Below are 16,270 nucleotides of genomic sequence, written 5' to 3'. Positions count from 1 at the left end.
ATACTAAATATTACAATTATTTATCTCCATTTTACAGATGAGGAAATTAATTGAGGTTTAGCATAGTTAAGCAATCTAGGTCACACATCTTGAAACATATGAAGTTAAATCTAAAGCCCAGATCTCTCTGATTCCAAAACACAAAAAAACAAGACCAAATTTATACTTCTAAATGAAGAATTCTTCTCAAGAAATTACATACCTAGCTCCCTGATGCTTCCATTGTTTATAATTTTTCTAAAGTTCATCCTCTAAAATGCCTTCTTAGATTCAGTTTGTGAACCAGTTGGGAGAAAGTGGCCCCTTAAGCCCACTTTATGGCAAGACTATATTCCAGATGACTATTGGAATTGTCCATTTTTCTCTTAAAGATTTGACATCCCTAAAATTAAAAAAAAAAAATGTGCCCCTAATTCCAAAGTAATTCCAAGAATGTTTTGAGTAATTATAGCACTACTGGATTAAGCTTATAATTTCCCTGGATTCATACTATGAAGGAGTAATACTCATTTAGGGACATAATTTATACATGTTCTTTTTAAAAACAAATCATTATTTCATAGTTCATGATTATTTCTCAGTCCCATTGTTCAACACAGTGTGTTCCTACACAGTGTCTATCCCCAGGCATATTTTATATGCCTCCCCTCACATAATGATTCATTGAAGAAGTCAGACATCTCTGTAGGAAAGGAGCACCAACCAACAGCAAGGAGTCAGGGGAAGTGATTCTTTGGGAGAACTCCTAATCACCCAGAATTCTCTCCATAACAGCTCAGAACTTTCCATTCCTCTTCCCAAAGATTAAAAGTCTAACCTGGCAAAATGGTCCCACATCCCCTGTAAATGACAGATCACTTTCAATGTTAGCCTGCATTTTGTAGAAATCTTAAAGGGACAGATAAAGGTTCTATATCTGTAGCCATTGAGGATTTTGATTAAAATCAATATAACTCTGAAACTCTAAATCACTCATAGGATATCACTTTTGAGCTAAAATCCTACTAAGTTGGGGAGAGATTGGCATTTAAACAGATGTCAGCAGTGTTTTGGGAAATGTAAATTGAGGTACAGATGGTGACTGCTAGTGAGTTAAGAGCATCTGTGTTCTATGAAAAAAAACTATATTTGTGAAAAAAAATTTTAAATAATAACTGAAATTCCCAACTTGATTTTGAAAGAAGACAAGAAATATTCTCGTTGGATGGCACTGTTTGATAAGTTTCTTATCATATTAGAGATGATTTGCATTTCTGGGTCCTGGATATTAATTAGATTAAAAATGAGGAATTAAGTCTACATCTTAAGTAAGCCAAAAGCAGAACTTTCACTTTAAAAGAAAACCACATTACCTTGGGAAAGATTTCTGATTCTTCTATTTCAGCCAATTTTGTACCTCAATGCAAGTTCTGAGGAAAATATCAGTTATCTGCCATATGCTGGTAAAGAACAGAAATCAGAAATCCTGAATTCAAATTCTGGAACTATTGCTTGGTAGGTGTGTGACCTTAGGACACACTACTTAACTTCTCTAGGGTCTTAGTATTTTTACTTGTAAAATAAAGATAAAAATAATAGTACCTTTCTTCATAGGATGGTTGTAAGGATTGCAGTTACATGTAAAGCGCTTGGAGCCTATGGTAAACATCAATAAATATTAGCTATTGTTATCATAGGCTTTCTTCCTATATGGAAGATCTATAAATCTAGGTATCACTGACCTCTTATCTCCCAAGTATGACATACTCATCCCTATCTAGACCTAGCTTGAACAATAATGACCTAGAAATCTGGATCAGATCCATATTCAGGCAAATCATCAATAATCTAACAAAGGACATTTGTTCTCCTTTTTAACAATCCTTTAGACATTCTCCATCAAAGTATCAACCACTCCAATTAGGAACACTTGCATTTTTTAGGTTAAGCCCTTTTGTGAGATGCAAAATCCTTTTCAACTCACCATGATAATTCAAAAAGTTATATTCCCTTTAATAGGATTAGCATTCTAGGAACCTGAGTGTGCTGAAACATTTTCCATGAAAAACCTAGAAGAAACTGAATCAACACCTCTTCATTCTGTGTATTGATTTGTTTGTTTGCCTTTAAGGATACTTAGGCACAGATCAGCTGCTTGTATTAATCCAATTTTTCAATGAATTTTCTCCTTTAGGGAAAATCAAAAAGCAAAAAAGTTGATCAATTAAGTCATATTAGGAAACAATGTAGGAACCATATAGGAATCCAGACTCCCAGGTTAGAGTTTAATGTGCTATACACTCTGCCTGATTGGAATGAGTTTATGAATTAGATCCCATACACAAATGTATGCATTTATCTTCGTTCACAGCATATCCGCAAACTCATTTACCAGATCCATAAGCACTTGTAAACATTGCTAATGGAGTTTGCTAAATGAATATTATAAACGTAATCCAAATGAGCTCTCCATGGAAATTGCAAATCATATGAAAAATATAGTGCATTTGGTTATAGCATATTTCAGGAACGGTATATTTTAGTTAATTGTGTTAGTACATTATACATGGCTAAATGTCAGTGCAAGCACCTAGGAAAAAAAATTACCTCTTTCTGCTTGCTTTATACCATTCAACCCGAGGATATTGAATATTATGTAACCTATCATTCAAGGTTCTTTATTGCTAAAGCAGATCTTCCTGGTTCACGCTATATCCTCAGAGGAAGCTAGGGCACTTGAGAAACTGTGTAAGATCCTTCAAGTGGTTAGAATATTAATAAGATCCCTGAAAGAGTTTCCAAAATGGTGCCTTGGTAGCAACTTTCAAAATAGCCTTATGTACACTGGAGCTTGACTCAAAAGTTACATTCTTTAATTAATAAAAGTACAGAGGAAGTTGTAAACATATGATAGTCCTTTTACTTTTTCAAATACAGTGATATTTTCAACTACCTATTCTGTAATTTTAAAGTTACTTTATTTGAATGAGAATTGTGTTCAGTCACTTCTTACACAAAGCACAAACAAGTCTTACTCTGAGACTTGCAAAAGTTTTCTTACTTAGTGATATTTTATTTCACGTATTAGAAAAGTAAAAATCTATTAAAAAATCAAAGTTTGATGCTTTCAGGGTTCAATTCTCTGAAAATGCAAACTTCATTTTTTGTTTTATACAGTGAGAGACTGAATACACAAAGGAACAATGGCCAGACCATGTATAAAAATATGACCCAAAACCTGAAGCAATTTGCCCAGGAAACCAACTTGTTATCTACAGTAGCCAGCCTCCTACACGTCAAGAATCGTCAGAAGTCACACTGCTATCTCTAATAACAATCCAGGAAGCCAAACAATGAACCCTGTAACAGTCAGCCGCAAACATCCAGGTCTTGAAGAATAACTGACAGCTTCTCTAATTTTTGTCCCTGCTACCAATTTAGGACTAACCAGGAAAAGACAAATATATGCCCCTAACCAATAACAGAATGCTCCACTTCTAGTTAGCTCACCTATAGCTTCTCCACTCTAACAGTCCTCAATTAGAGCACATTTGAAGTCTTCCCTTTTTTCCACTCTAAAATTTGCCCATTCTCCTGCCTGCCTTTAAGTCTCTGCCAAAATCCAAATTACATAAATGGCTGATTCCCCTGCAATAGTACTCTCTGAATAAATGCACGTTGCTAGTTCTCATTTGGTTGATCTTCATTATTTATATAAGAGTAATATAGATAATGTTTTAGAGCCAAAAACAAATGTTGAAATACATTTCATCTGGATTATGGAAGGGACTATTGAGGTTTGTATCCTGGTAAAGATTATTCTTTGAAACATTAAAGGGTCTTTGTCATTCTGGAAGAAACCATTCCCCAGATATTACTTGTTTTATATATACAGACTTCCCAGGAAAGAAAAGCATGAGCAAAGCTAGTGTAGACATCATAAAACTGATTTCTTAGTGGCTAATATTTCCTGAGTCAATGCTCAGCCCACCTTGGTTATTACTCTTGCTACCAAGTACTAGATTCAGCTCTTTTAGAGCTCATCTTGCACATTATTTCTCAGGTCTCCTTCAAAGTAAATTCTAAGAGTTATGGACTATGTGTATACATACAAAAATAATAATGGAGATATAAACCCTCACCAGCCCACCTCCACTGCCTGCTCACAAGTCACTAGAAAACAAGAGAGAAGAGAAGCAGTGCTTTACCTTTCCTTTTTTTAGTATGATTTGCTATTTTATCTTTATCTCATTTTTATTCTTTGTTAACTTGGATGGAACATGGAGGCTAAAGAGAGGCTAGAAAACAACTATAATAACTTATCTTTGGTGGCCAAGGATAGAATGTGCTGAGTAAATAAATATTATGGTTAGTAAATTAGTAGACCAAAAATAAATGCCCAAGTTTAAGGAAAATAGGTTAAATTTTATTTATTCAGCTATACTGAATTAAACCTGTTTGTATTTTTTGTTTATTTTGTTTGGGTTTGTTTTTAGGAATTGTTTTAAGAATCAGGCAATGATTTGGAATTATTATTCTGAATATGAATTATCACTAAGAAAATGAAGCACAGACAAGTATCAGACCTGGCCCAGATAAGAGGTGTTTTCCAAGAAGACATTATCGTTTTTTTCTCAAAAGACACCACCAACTTATACTACCTTCAACAAACTCAAGACACTATTTAAGGATAAAAATGTCTTGATTACCCAAGTCTAGAAACTACAGGGCAAAATATGAGTGCTTGCTTTCTCTTTAACAGGTGTCCCTCAGATGCTAAGAGTCAGAAATGCCTTTTATATCACCATAGGATTTTTGCAACAGGAGGTCTTTAAATGCAACATAAAAATATACCCTTCATAATGAAGCTTATCCTATATTTCTAATCAGTTTAGCTGGCCTTCAGCACATTTTTCTGTTTCTTCCATTCCATTTTTATGATGAGGTGACAAAAACTCAACATAATATTCTAGACAAGGATATGCTGTCAATTTATATAATGGCACCTTAATATTTTCCACATTATTCTCACTCCTTTTCCAGTGACTTATTTTTAGCACTGCTGCACATTGAGCAAAGCTCATGATCTTTTTCTTAGAAGGTTAGGGCTAATTCAATATCCATCACTGTGTATGATTAGCTTAAATTGTTCTTTCAGATGTGCATCACCTCACACTTGCCTGCTTCAGATTTCATCTTCATCATACTGTCCAATTACCTAGTTTTGTTAAGTCTTGCTGGAGTCCCTTGTGGTCCTTATTGGACTGAAAATTTAGGGTCATTGAATAATATCACTCCTTTATTCACCTCATCTTATAAATGGTTAATAAATATATTCAACAACCTAAATCTTTTCTGGTACAGATCTCTAGGGCATCCTGCTATTAACCTCATTCTACATCCACAACTGGGCCCGACCCCCATTCACTCAGGGCTCTTTTCTAATCTTTTTAGTACCTTGTATGGATTTTACCTCTAAGGCTACAATAACAAAGTTTTCCAATCAGGTGCTTGATAGGTAATTTATCAAAATTCCTATACAGGTCAAAAAAGCAGATCTGTACTCCTGGCAGTGTTCTTATAATCAAATTAAGTAGCAACCCGTGTACACAATACTGCAGCTGAAGTTATGCGGTCAAGCCATTTAGTATTCTGCTCTGTTTATTCCTTCTTTATTTTTTTCTGTTATATAAATAAAATGTTTACTTTCTTTAGTTATTTATAAGCCCTCTAGGCTCCTCGTATTGAAGGTTTTATAGTCTTTGGACCTATCATCTGCCCACCCTATCACTTTATCTGCTTAGAATAATAACGGGATTTGACTTGAACTCACAGGGCTTTGAGTTGGTTTATAATTCATAGAGTGCATTATTTACCTTCTTCTATGGATGCCACACATCCTAAGGAAAAAAATAAAGTTTTAATGTTATCCTAACAAAAGAAAAGTTTTATGCCGCTAAATGATTCAATAAGAGAAGTTATTCCAAAATGTATTCTAATGTGCAATGACCAAGTAAGGAATAAAAAAGTCTCAAATAATTTGACCATTCAAACCCAAGGTATAGTTTGAGTTAAATAAAACCTTCTAACAGGATTCCTTTAACCACAGGAACCAGGGGCATCTCTTGATAGGTATTTGACTCTCTATAAATGTGAACTCTTAACTCAGATTCACTGGCATTACAGCCTTGTCATTCTGACTGTGCAGTTTTCATAGTAGCCATATCTAACAGAATCCCCTTCTGAGTCCTCCCAAATTTGAAAATGCTACTTTAAAGCTGTAAGGTAAGTAGTATCTTGTTTAATCATACAACTTGCAGTTGGAGATCACATAAAGGGTGATCGATTCCATGTGTATTTGAGATTCTAGCAGCAGTTGAAAGAATTGAGAAGAGGAAGCAGTTATCTGGGCAGGGCAGGCATTTCAAGACATGTATTATACTTTCAAAGATCCTAAAATCACTAATGATAAGTCATTTAAGGGATACAAACTCTTTCCTCACCAAGGAACATTCCCTTTGATTCCTTCCTTTGTCTTCCTACAAAACAAAATACATAGAAGCAATGGAAGGCTGCCCTTTTAAATCAGCAAAATAATACATGGCAAGAGCAGATGAAATAACAATATTCTTGGAAAAAGTACATCCCATTCTTCTCAAATCTGCTTCCAAACCTAAAATGGAGAGTTCAGTTTCATATCCAGATAATGTAAAGATTCAGGCTATTGCAAAGCTGTGATGTTTTGTGGAACAGTCCTTAATACCTTGATAAATACATTTAGTATTTATAAATAATTATGCATTTATTATTTTATCTTAATAAATTACATTTAGAGAAATGGTTCTTTAGTACTAGTATTGCCAGTACTAACATAAACCAAGTACTTTTGGACTGTGCAAAGTGAGGAGAAAAATCAAATAAAGCCAAGAAAGCAAACCCCAAAAAGAAGGTGAAATCCTCAGAAGTAGATAGTATCTAAAAGGAAGTTACCATGTCTTACATTTATTTCCCTCACCTCCCTGTAGTTCTAGACATTTGGTTCAACAAACAGCTGCTTTAGTGAGTTAGATAAGACTGTGTCTTGGCTTGGCCATTCATTTTTTTCATTCAGAAGATTATTGACTGACACTAGACATCATCACCCATGATGCACAGGAGGCCCCACATTGCCTGGATTTCTTCACCCTAATTTTGTTTTGAAATTTCTATGACCTCCAGACATTCTGAAAATGTTACCACACAGAGAACGGTGGTCAAATAGTTTATTTTCTCGTAATGGATTTTCCCTTGCCTTATCTACCTCTTTTATAGAGCATGTAGTCATGCTAACCAAAGCACCCAGAATGTAAAATGTAACAGCATGGAGAACATGTTTTGGTTTTGGCTAAACCCCAAAAGCCTGAACAGTCATTGAAGATATTCACACAAAAACCTGGCTGATGTCACCCATTCCTGGCATCAGGATCCCTGAAATTATCAGTTCTAGTGAATTTCTATTTTCAAATCTATTTAGTGGAATGAAAAGTGTTTCACCATCAGTAAATTATTCTTTCATTATAAGGTCCTATTGAGTTTCTGATATCATCTTGAAGAGATGAAAGAAAAAGGAGCAAAGTTCTAAGATAATACTGTCCATGTTGCTGGAGGGCCAGGAATTAGGAAGAAAATTCATTTTCCCTTTGCGATAATATATTTTAACACAAATACTTCATTTTATTTTTGCTCTTAATTTGAATTCACAGCACAAAAATGGTTTGGATTATTGATCCTTCTAAGCTACTTCTGGGGCACCTGGGTTACTCAGTAGATTAAGCGTCCGGCTTCAGCTCAGGTCATGATCTCACGGTTCGTGGGTTCGAGCCCCGCATTGGGCTCTGTGCTGACAGCAAGCTCAGAGCCTGGAGCCTGCTTCACATTCTGTGTCTCCCTCTCTCTCTGACCCTCCCCTATTCCCACTGTCTCTCCCTGTCTCTCAAAAATAAATAAAAGAACATTAAAAATATTTTAAGCTACTTCTTTTTTGTGAGACTTATTGTTGTCCTATTAAGGCCCTTTAATTTTTTTGTTCTGATTACTCAATAAATCTCTGGTGCTTATGTTATGATAGAATTCATGCCATTTGACCCTATCCATAATAGATGTTTTTATCTCATTTTGTCATATTAATATACAAAACTATAATATTTTAATTTTTATGGAAAATATTTCCAATTATTTCCAAACATTATAATTACTACTACCTCCAAAGTCTTAACTAAAACTGCCCCACAGAGTGAAGCCACTTTTTCCTCCCTGATGAGGACTCTCCCAAAGCCTAAGAGGGATTCACGAATTGTGTTTCTTCTAGTTACATCTTCCTCATCTCCAGCCATTCCTTTTATTTCCTCTCTCTCCAAATTCCACCTTGACCTTTTTTAACCCTTTCCAACTCAAGCAACCTGCAGATTAGCCAGAACAGGAAAAGGGAAACTAAAGAGCACCTGCCAAAAAATGAGGAATGGAGAGAAAAAGGAAAAGAAGCAGAAGTGGAAGAAAAGATTAAAAGCGTGTTTCTGGTGGTGCTGGTGACTAGTAAGAATACTGACTGTGCTTCTGAATTTTCTGCCATTGCTTGATAAGAATGGCTGCAGTCCTGGTAACCAGCCATTGGGGCCTCTGGCTCTCTGCTTGTCTATTGTTATATTTACACATAGAGCTGAAGCAGTATTACTAAATACTTAATCCAGTCCTTCTCTTATTTTGCTGGTTCCATGACTTCAATTTGGGCCTCAAAATAGGAAAGGGGAAAGAAGAGATTGGAAACTAAAAGAATGAATAAAACATATTCAATGAACCTTTGCCATTGAACAACATCATAAAGGGTTCTGTTTATGATATCTTGAAGTCTAGTATTCATTCCTTCAGAAATTTATTTTCAAATGATATGTAAACCAGTAGAGGAACATTCCACCTGTTTCCCAGAACTCAGCACAAATTCTGGTGCAATCCAGCCTTGGGGGAAAAATAATATAAGGAAGCATATAAAATTTTAAATATAATATGAAATTGCAATAACATAAACTATGTCAACAACAGTTATCTAGACTGCATAATGCAGAAATATATCATACATTTTCTAAAGCTCTGTGAAACTGAAACAAAATTCTTCCCCCAAAACAACAGAAAAAGTAAGTGATGAATAACTACAGTGACTTGGTCCTAATTTTCTGACCAGCCTGTGCTATATGAGAGCCCTCCCCTATCCCAACTGCAGGTGTTGGAATCAAGAATGAGTCTCTGCAAGAAGCTTGTTACCTAGGAACCACATGAAGGTGCTGAGTGTAATAAAGCAGGCTAGCTTATGAACCTGTATTTGCCTCTCAAATCCCTTGGTTTTATCATCCTTGGAAATAATCTCATAACAGCAAAGTGAAGAGAAATGAAATAAAGTTTTATCATCAGGAAGCACCGAATGAGCTAAACACTGAACACTTAAACAGCAAAAACATGTACAATAAGAGCAAAAATAACTACAAAAAGGTGTATTTGTTAAATGACCCTATCCTAAATAACCCTACTTTAAGGTTGCAAGAAAAGAATAAAGGAAACTATTTGCAATGTTTCCCTTTATTCTAACACCATCCTAAATAGGTAAATTGTCCTATTTTGAAGCTGGATCATTTACAAAAGAAGTCAAAAGTTTCAAGGTAGGTTTGATAGTAGAACATGAAATATGGAGTTGATTGATACCGGGTAAATACTTGCTGAGCTGAGGCATTAAGTTACTTTATTTTATTTTAAAGACTTCTAAATATCTGGTCTACACTCAAAAAAAATTGTCCTTATGAAAGGGAGGTTTGTGGGGGTCCAAGGCAGAGAAAGAGGTGTAGGGACAGAAACATAGGACAGGTAATACAGTTGTTGAGGGGACAGCACACAAACCCAGGAATGTAGATGACCTCTACAAGGTGGAAAAGGCAAGGAAATGGAATCTTTCTTAGAGCTTCCAGAAAGACACAAAAGAAGGCTAAACATTGACTTTCACCCATGAGATTCATTTCAGACTTCTGACCTCCAGAATAATGCCCCTCCCAAAATTAAGATAATAAAACTGTGTTGTTCTAAACCCCCCAAAAGCTATTTTCAGAGTGAGAATTATATAAAATATAAACAGATGAGTAAGTTTGAGTAGGGAAAAACAATAGTAACAGTAAGCCCATCAGACATTCATCCATAGAACTAAAATTGTCTGAGCTCATTTTTTAATGAATACAGGAGTTTTTCATTAAAGCATCAATATACTATCAAATATTCATTTCCCTTCAGATTTTTAGTAACTAATTTCTAACATGTTCTTCTCCTTAAATATTGTGCTTTTGAATAAATGAAACAAAACAGTACAATTTAAGCTGCTTCAGTGGAGGCTTTTTTAAGGCTCTGGAACCCTTGATCATTTGCTTTGGCTATAAAGGTGATGACCCAGTGCCCTGACTTTGGTCATCATTTCACAAAAAGCCAATTTAGTTACTTGATTTAAAAAAAAAATACAAGTACAGAGTCTGAATAGTAAATATTTCTGCTCAAAGTGTGAATACAAACATGTTTTCTTAACAGTTTATCCACTGGGAAATATTTTTAGAAATAGGTGATGCTGTTCTTGCTCTAAGTGCTCCTAGAGCAAAAATGTGTGTGATTTCTTTCAAAACCCAAGAAACGGTATTAATTGAAAAACCAGGTGCCAAGAACCTAACAAAAGTAAATAGTGCTTCCAGTGCACTTTCCTATGTCTTATCTTCCATGGGCTATTCTGGCCTATGTTCAGTCCCTCAGGGTTCCCTTGCTGTTTGTTGCTTTCATTGCATGTTATAAGATTATCATCTACATAAGCCCAGAGCAATTGTAATTAATAAAAAAAAAGAGCATACAAAATATGAAATTCAAGACTTAAAAATATATAGAGAAGTAATACCAAAAAAAGTATAATTTATTCCATCGCTGGAGTCTTGGTAAAGTAGATTATTGTGGTTGTTGGTGCTTTGCAAGTTGGAAGGTGAAAATGTTAGAAATCAAAACCTCTACAAGTGTTCGTGTAAAATGACAAGTTGGGAGAAAACTAGCCAGAGGAATAAAGAAAAATGTTGAAAAGCGGGAGTTTGTCACTTTACTAAAAACTCCTTGGGGGTGGGGGATGGTGACTGGGTGGCTCAGTTAAACATCCAACTCTTGGTTTTGGCTCAGATCATGATCTCAAAGCTCCTGGGTTCAAGCCCCGCATCAGGCTCTGTGCTGGTAGTGCAAACCCTATGTGAGCTTCTCTGTCCCCCTCTCTCTCTGCCCCTCCCTCTGCGCAAGCTCTCACTCTCACACACAAAATAAACAAGTAACATTCTTGGGGGAAAACAACATTTGGGAACCAAAAATCTGAATGGGAAAACCTTTAATGAAACAAAGAAATGTACCTAGAACAAGCTTCTCAGACTCTAAATATAATTTCCTTATGATGACAGAATGAGGGCTTGGGAGGCATGCCCAACTGGCCCTCACACACAAACCTGAGCAGACAAGATAGGAGACACACAGCAGCAAAGCAAATCACGTTGGCTATCTTAATGACATAGCAGTCATGTTCATGACATGTTCAGTACAGTGACCCCCTCTCCAAGGAAATAATGATAACTAAAACTTTTTTCTTAAACAGGTAAAACTAATTTTAAGAACTGTGACACTCCCAAAACTTTCTAGGATCAAGAGAATACAGGAATTGCAAATATTTTAATATTGTGTTCTTGTTGTTCCAAAAAGGAAGTTTGGCTTTCTGTGCCTAATTTCAGTAAATCCTCCCACAGTACTCCAGGATACTGTGTAGAGACTGTTTGATAAAGTAGCCACCGTACCTAAGGCCTATGAGAAGCAAGTCCAGGACCAAGACCGCAATTTTTTCTCTTATGACTTAATATTATATTTAAGGCTATAAATGCCAGAGCAATTGGCTTTTTCACTTTAGGAGAGATAGGAAAAACCTTAGTAAGAGAATTTACATGTACATTTGCAGGACATAGAAGTGGGAGCGCTGAATGTGGACATATATGTCAAAGTCCATCAACAGGATCCCCTACCTTATTTATCATTTGATTCTAGGTGAACAATATTTTTAGCCATTCAGTATTGTTACATTAAACTCATTATCCTATTTCCTACATAATACCAAATTGATGCCAAATCAATGAAATGAATTTTTAAAAATCCATTCTAATCCACCCTAGACAGGTAGTAAGATGGATTTAGAGAAAGGCAGAATCACTTCAAGACCACTCTTTCCATCCTGAGCCTGACTGAGTACCACTGGCATATGATCCCCCTCCAAAAAAAAAGCATTGTTTGGGGGAATAACATAGGGAAACAGTTCTAACTTCTTTAAAATATGCCATTTTGCTGATAAGTATCTGAAAGTTGACTGAAGTGTGTATCAGGAGCATGAACTTACCTACCTTATATACTGAACCTGATATAGTCTTTACGGATCCTTTGTAACTTAATCAATTTTCTTTTTGAAGATGTTGAATGATATATTTTGCCAATTAATCATTTTTCCCCAAAAAATTCAGAGCTGGTATTCAGACATTTCGCACCAGTATAGCCATACCAGTTGTTCACCAGTGGCATCCATTCTGATTAGTTAGAATTAGTGTCTGAGTTAACCAGCTGGTGAAGATTTTGAGGATCATCCTTCTGTGCCTAAAGTCAGTATCTATGTTCACTTCTTCTATTACTTGTGTTCATTATTGAACCAAATGGAGCCGACAGAAAAGCCAGACTTACCTTTGACGGCCTGGATTTTAATCCCAGCTCCAACTCTTAATTAGTTGTAAGACTAATTTCTGGAGATCAGTTTCTTCATTTGTAAAATAGAAGCAATAATATATGTCATTATCATATACATATATGTAATAGGTTTACTGAGAATATTAAACTAATTAATTATTGGACCATGCTTTAATCTGTGTTGGCTCATAGTAAAGTACTCAATTATTGGCAGCTATTATTATTAGGCATTTAAAGGCCAAACCTCGGGCTGCCTACACTCTTCCCACACGCTTTGTACATTCCCCTACTGATAAAATAAAGGAAGGGAGGATGTAAAACTAACTTCATAATAACCAATGCAGCTTATCTGACAGAAAAGGGGGACAGCAAAGTGCAATTTTAGGACAACATCTTGGAGCTCAGGACAGACTTCTTATAGAGACACCACTGCCTGGAGATAAGACACATATATCAGGTGAGTTCAAACATGTTAAATATTGTGCTTTCAAGTTATTTCGATCCAGGAGCATTGGTTTGTATTCTGTGAGAAAATCTACTTTTTATTTCGTTAGTTTTTATATAATAAAAGTCTTTGTAGAAATCTGTGAGCTACTTTTTCCTTAGAGTAATATATGTCTATCTGAACCAACTGGCAGTTAACATTTATTAAATGCTTATGAAGTATCTGGCACTATTTTAAAGTGTTTTGTATATAAAACTCACTTAATTCTCCCAACAAACTTATAAGGCATAGGTACTATTATTCCCATCTCACAGAAGGCTAAGTAAGCTAAGCCAGAGAAAGATTTAAAAATTTACCATAGATTATACACCTAGCAATTTTGCAACTAGGATTCAACCTAAGCCATCTGGCCCTAGAACTGTTGCATTAATGACTGTACTATACAGTCTCTCTTTGGAGTACCACATATGTATAACTTCCAAAAATCTTTTAGCAGGTCTAATTATTATATCTTTGACATTTAGCTTTAGATTCACAATTGGGCCCGAATATACACCTACCATTTTGAGCTTCCTACATAGGTTGTTCCAAATGGGTATTTTAAATTAAACTGATTACAAACATCTTTGAAATAAATTTAGAAATTAAAAAGTTGACCTGCCTTTAATTTAAGGGGTAACATACTCAAAAAGGAATGAAGAAGGAACACTGCTCAAGCAAGGGTTGCTTTCTTGGTTTACTAATGATGTCTAAGAAAGGCATTATACTATATTATATATTATATTGTTATATTTGGATCTGCCTTTTTTAGGTAGATTTCTATTATGATAACTCATGGTTTTACTTTTTATATAATATTGGCTTAGAGTAGAAAACAAGTGATCTGTGATCATCGGTAAAAAATAGGAAATCCAAAAAAGTACAAATGATAAACTAAATGTCACCCATTATCCTGTCTCCCTAAAACAATCATTTAGTAATTTACTTGAGTTCTTTAAACATATTTTTCTTGGTAACCAAAATATTACTACACAGAATATCACTTATTAAGCTCATTAACATATTTTAATGTTACAGCTGAGAAGATTTGATTTCACAGTAAGAAATTAACCATGCAAGGTATAGGAAATAATTAATGTATTCATAAATCCACACATATGCTACAAATATATATGCAACTACATATGAAAAATATACAGGCATAACTAAGAACATGGACTTTAAAATCATGGGTTCTAAGAGCTATCTGTACTCTTTGCCAAACTGTAGAACTTTGGTTAAATAAGCTCTCTATGCCTCCAATTCCAAAGGTGGAAATCTATGCTGTATGTGTCTGGGGGGCCTTACAAGAAGAGATACATGAAAAATCCTTAGAGCCATTCCAAGCACTCCCCCTTCCTCCTCTCTGTGTTATTGGGCGAGGAGTATACTCATGTCTTCAGTATGAGAGGACATTTACTTACTTAATATTTAGCTAATAAATCCAGTGAATGTGGAATTCAACTCAAGCATGGGTAGTCTCTATCAAAGATATATTTCTGCTAACTTTGTTTCATTCCATAATCATTTATAATATCCAAGTTTGAGGATAACACAGCATGGACTTAAACTGGAACAACTCACAAGTACATAACTGATGACTTTGGCTTCGATTACAATTATTGATCTAAGCCTTCTGTGTAAAACCCAGCAGCAGCCAGCTCTTAGCTAAGTGTGTCAGTTGGTTAGGATGGAGAAATTAGGTAATTAAAGAAAACAATGTTTTTTCTTCAAAATCTCAGGTGAACTACCACCCAGTTTCAGATACAATTAATTTGATTCACAGGGCATATGCTGCACAAGTATGGTTTTTAAAAAAATCTTTGTTGGACATGGCTAGTTAATGTCTAACACAGACCTGCTTTAAGCAGGTCCTCTGAGTTCTGTAAGGTCCTGAGACCTCCATCTCTGTTCCATACTGTTGGTGTTTGGTCAGTTTCTGAATCAGAGCTGACTTCCTGATTGCAGAATTCTTGGACTCTTACCCGTAATTACTCAAATTACCACCAGGGCTTTCTACAACCGCACAGACAAGGCCAGCCATATTGCCATTGTTCTGACAATTCCTGATCCTATTTACTCTTACATAAATTTCTGTAACAGAAAATTCTGGTGGCATAACATTCTTCAAGTGCAAGCTTTTTCTGTAAATTTTATATACAAAATAACTCCTTTTGCCAATGAATGAGATCTTTAGATAATACTATGAGAAAAATGTTTTATTTTCACTGTCTTTAAATGAGTACTTATTTCTGGCCTGATCTTTATTATTTCTCTTCTTCTGCTAGTTTTGGGGTGCTCTTGCTGCTCCCTTTCTAGTTTCCGTGGGTGCTCTGTTAGATTTAAATGGGTACTTATTAAAGAATAAGTACCAAGCTGTTTCCTGGAAGATTCTCCTCTGTTACTTAAAAAGTTGCCTTCAGAGTTACTTCCTTTTCACACTTTTCAAATATCTCACCTGTCCCTAATTCAGCAGCTGAGGTTAAATCTTGTCCTTTTGCTGCCTCATATGACTTTACTGTTTAATATATATGTATATATGCATACATACTTACATATATAAACATATATGTATAATGCATACATACTTACATATATAAACATATATGTTTATAATATACATATTTATATACATACATGTACTATAAAATTTAATAGTATACTATAACATACTATTAAATTTTACTGTAAGAAGTAATGACACTTGCAGGAATTCAACTTAAATGACGGCAAAATTAGTTTTCTAATTAAGTCACTGCATGTTGTTTTTCTCAGCAGCTCTGCTCTCAGATGAATCCCTTCCTCTCCTGAATCCCACGCACCATCCATAGCTTGTTCTCTTCCTTCCCACTGTGCCATCCTTTATCAACCCGAGCAGTCAAACCAACCCTTGGGGTGTTCTTAAAAGCACCATATGCCCAACAGAAGAGCACTTGAATTACCCTGCATACCAGAATCCACTGTGCATCACAACAGCTTATTAACAGAAACCAAAAAGTAGGACAT

Source organism: Suricata suricatta, chromosome 9, assembly GCF_006229205.1.
Source record: "Suricata suricatta isolate VVHF042 chromosome 9, meerkat_22Aug2017_6uvM2_HiC, whole genome shotgun sequence".
NCBI lineage: Eukaryota > Metazoa > Chordata > Mammalia > Carnivora > Herpestidae > Suricata > Suricata suricatta.
The sequence above is the reverse complement of the archived record's forward strand: the minus strand, read 5'-3'. Positions refer to the sequence as shown.